Consider the following 4242-nt stretch of genomic DNA (forward strand, 5'->3'; position numbering starts at 1 on the left):
CCTTCACTGCTGCTCTGCATCGTGCTCTCACAGGGATTCACGATTGAAATGATCGTGTGCTTTCTGCCGCATTGATAACCTGCTCCTCAGCTCCCAACATCAGCCACGACCTCCACTGACAGAGGTCACTGTACTCCAGGTCAAAACCCCAGATGTGTCTGTACAGCGTCTCCCCCCACATCGCCCCCTTCCCACAAGTTTCTGTGAACAGGGCAATGAGATGGTTGTGGTCAAGTGACCTGCTCTGGCCTGAGCTGGTCTCCCACACCAGGCTCGTCCCCGAGTGTGATCTATCTTCCCTACACCCCCCACCCCCCCATTACACACACAACCTGACCCACATGGAGGAAGGTTTAACAGAGGGTAAATGTAGGATGACACAGCAAGAGGATATGGCAGGATTCAAGGACAGTGATTTGGATAATTGTCCCCAGAGTGAGATAGAGATGTACTGAGGAAGTGCTGCTCTGTCAACGATACTATCTTATGTGACAGGTATTAAACCAAAGTCCTGTCCACCCTGTCAGGGGGTGAAGAAAGATCTCATGGCATGATGGAACTTCAGTCAGTATTTATCACAAACAAATGACCAGGTCATTATCACGTTGCTATTTGGGGGGGAGCGACAACACAATTCCAAAATGTGTCATTACCGAGAGAGCACCTTGGGATGTCAAGGTGGTAACTGGAGCTTTAGAAAAAAAGAAACATATTGTGCTAAATGAAATAATTTGGGAGGGCATGGAAAACACACTGAGCATTCAATCCTTCATTTGAATTAAATGTAATGTTTTGGTATTCTATGAGAACCTAAATAAATCAATCAGAATAAATTAATGCTGTGATCAGGTGTGAAACGAGTGGGTTGGATAAGACCATGGATGAAACAGGGTAAGTTGTGTGATTGACTGTGACAGGATTGAATGAGAGTGTGCGGAGATTTGTATTAATCAGCTATGTTTGGATCACAGCGTCACTGATGACCTGATTAGGTAAGATCTTTAATACCATCCCCAGCCTGAATGGGTCATGAAGCAGCTTATCGGGTAGAAAGTGGCAGATGTAAAACCATCTTGAATCCAGCAAAGCTGAGAACAAAACAAATCGTGCCAGAAGAGACCAATGCACTGCCTGTATTCCTGAACTAACACACAAATGCTGCCCTCTTGCAGCTCCAGAATGAGTGAGAACAACTGTTACCAAAAATATTCAAATAACAAACACATAAACTAGAATTCTTCAGTCAGAACTGAAGGCGGGTCACTGGACGGTTTTCTCTCCACAGATGCTGCCAGATCTGCTGAGTTTCTCCAGAAATTTCTATGATTGTTTCAGATTTCCAGTATTTGCAGTTGCTTTAATAAACTAGCGATTCTAGATCTCCCAAAGTTTCTTAAATAATCATTCAGTATAGATCTGTAATCTAAGCTATTACTCCACATTTAACTGTGATACAGTCGGAGATAGCCAAAACTGCTTTTCACGATATCAGTGCAGTCCCTGTGCTGTGGATTGACCCACAATGCCCTTAGGGAGAGAATTCCAGGAGTTTGATCCAGTGACACTAACAGAATGGCGATATATTTCCAAGTCAGGATGGGGAGTGGTTCAGAGGGGAATTTGCAGGGGTTGATGTTCCCATGTATCTGCTGGGATCCAACGTTTTTATCTCACACGGGGACTCACTAATTGAAGAAATAGAAGAATATTGCATGGAATCAGATCAAAAAAGAGTGGGTGGGATATTAAAGGGTAGGGGGGAGTAGTTAGTGGAGTGGGATTGAATGCTTGAGAATACCCAACGATTGGCCGTGTCCTATGTTGATATGTCAGTGATCTCAAGATGCCTTTTACTCCCTTCATCAGGGAATTCTCAGGTCATGTGACAAGGCTTACATATCTGACAAGGTCACGTGACAAGGCTTACATATCTGACACAACTCACTTGCCCCTAACTGGGTGTTTAGCTAAAATGTGAAATTCAAACCAGCTGCAGTTTTCAATGATATCTGTCAGCTCCTTAAAGAATTTCCAACAAAGGTGCTTGGTACGATGTTTTTCATGAATGCAGGCTAACTCCCTTTTGCTATTCTCCTGGATTTATCATTTCCACCTCACTCAAAATTCCTTCAAATATTTAACCCAGACACATGACCAGTTCACTCATCTTCATTCCTGGATTATCCCCATTTCAGTTTCATTATCCAACCCTCTCTCAGCGGTAACAACCCCAGACGCTTACGGTGCAGTGGTGGGGCTTTGGAAAAACACAATAAACCTGATCATTGGTCACCAACCAATTAGTGACAGGCAGCTTTTCACAGTTTTCAATACAAGAAAATGAACTAAAACTTAAACCATTGCTGAGGCAAACTCAGTTACATCGAATATCTGCTACTCCACTCAATAACAGGTGGGTCAGTCTATCTTTCCCATCAATATTATGTCACCTAACAAAGGGGCAGTGCTTTGAAAACTTGTGATTTCAAATAAACCTGTTGGACTATAACCTGATATCACTGACTTCTGACCTTGTCTAACCCAGTCCCAACAGCAGCACCTCTACATCATTAACATTATGAACCTGCCCAGAGGATATGCGAGGGGAGACTACACAATCATTCATACTCCCCAGGAATACTATCAGATTGGAGCCCTCTGCAATATCAGAAACAAAGTGCACTGTGAGGAATTCCTATAGTTCTGGGTGGGACATAAGTTGAATTGACCCCAACGTAAGATCCAAGTCAAAGTCATTTTGAAATGGAGCTTAATATATATTCAGTGATTGATATTCTTTCAGTGATGGTGGGGGGGGGGGGGGGGCTTTGTGAAAGTGAGGGAATTGATAACCCCCCAGGGTTATGCAGAAATGACCCCGAACGTTACCTGGGAGATCACCAATAACTACAATGAAAGGAGGATGCAGTCAGTGGAGGAAAGCATTTAATAACAAAACTAAATACACAGATCTGCAGTGTTCCAGGAAATAAACTGCATGCACACTCACTTCACAGATTCAGAGGCAGCAGACCAGCTATGATGACACTGATCATGAGATTTTTATCGATTATGTTTCAGCTGAACTCCGCCCAATAGGCTTCTCTCCCAAAGCCTCCCTCAAACCTGCATGGTTTAATCCCACCAAGTCGTACAGCGATGTCATTCTACCATTAACACATCTACTCGATCCTTGTTCTAGCAGGTTGGGACTCATCTTGTGTTGAGGAGAAGCCACCTTGTACTGGCTCCGCTTCTGGAAAGTATAAGAAAAACTGATGAAGAATTTTGTGGAATTATACTAAAAATGAAAATAATTAATGTTAAAAGACTGATAAAGACGACAAATGGCCTCCTGCTTCCCATTGCATTCCACAATCCACCCTCCCCCTGCTGGGTTAGGTCTCACAGTCAGAATGCCAATTTATCTTTAAGAGACACAATATTTCAGTGATAACCCTCCAACATTATCCTAAGTGTATGATATCACCAGGGCTAACGTAAGCACAGTTACTTCAAATTACACCATTCACTTCATCCACCTAGTATCTTCCTGACCTTCCCCGTAAAACCTAATTCCTCCATCTCTTCCTTGTATCCAACGCCTACGCCAGGAGCTTTCCATTTAAAAATAAAAAGTTTGTATTGGGTTTCGGGTGTAGGTTTGCTCACTGAGCTGTAGGTTTGATATCCAGACGTTTCGTTGCCTGGCTCGGTAACATCATTAGTGGCGACCTCCAAGTGAAGTGAAGCTGTTGTCTCCTGCTTTCTATTTATATCTTTCTCCTGGATGGGGTTCCTGAAGTTTGTGGTGATGTCATTTCCTGTTCGTTTTCTGAGGGGTTGATAGACGGCATCGAGATCTATGTGTTTGTTTATGGCGTTGTGGTTGGAGTGCCAGGCCTCTAGGAATTCTCTGGCATGTCTTTGCTTAGCCTGTCCCAGGATAGATGTCCCAGGAACAAAACCAGATAGAAGAGACATTTAACATCATCAACAACACCCTCACAGGCATAAAGTTCACCGAGGAGGAAGGAACTGACAACAAACTCGCATTCCTGGACGTCACAGTCGAAAGAACGGACAAGGGAGAACTACAAACCTGCAAACACATAGATCAGATACCATCTATCAACCCCTCAGAAAACAAACAGGAAATGACATCACCACAAACCCCAGGAACCCCATCCAGGAGAAAGATATAAATAGAAAGCAGGAGACAACAACTTCGCTTCACTTGGA

General features: G+C 43.4%; 1 long non-coding RNA gene across 1 annotated transcript in view; it reads right to left on the reverse strand.

Moving 5' to 3' along the window:
* Positions 1 to 2929: 2929 nt before the first annotated feature.
* LOC122546443 overlaps positions 2930 to 4242 on the reverse strand; it is a 6735-nt gene continuing 5422 nt past the window's right edge. Inside the window, exon 3 of the long non-coding RNA XR_006310743.1 lies at positions 2930 to 3256. This is a non-coding gene — a long non-coding RNA (uncharacterized LOC122546443). The remainder of the gene's footprint in view (positions 3257 to 4242) is intronic.

This window comes from Chiloscyllium plagiosum, unplaced genomic scaffold, assembly GCF_004010195.1.
Source record: "Chiloscyllium plagiosum isolate BGI_BamShark_2017 unplaced genomic scaffold, ASM401019v2 scaf_27965, whole genome shotgun sequence".
Lineage (NCBI taxonomy): Eukaryota > Metazoa > Chordata > Chondrichthyes > Orectolobiformes > Hemiscylliidae > Chiloscyllium > Chiloscyllium plagiosum.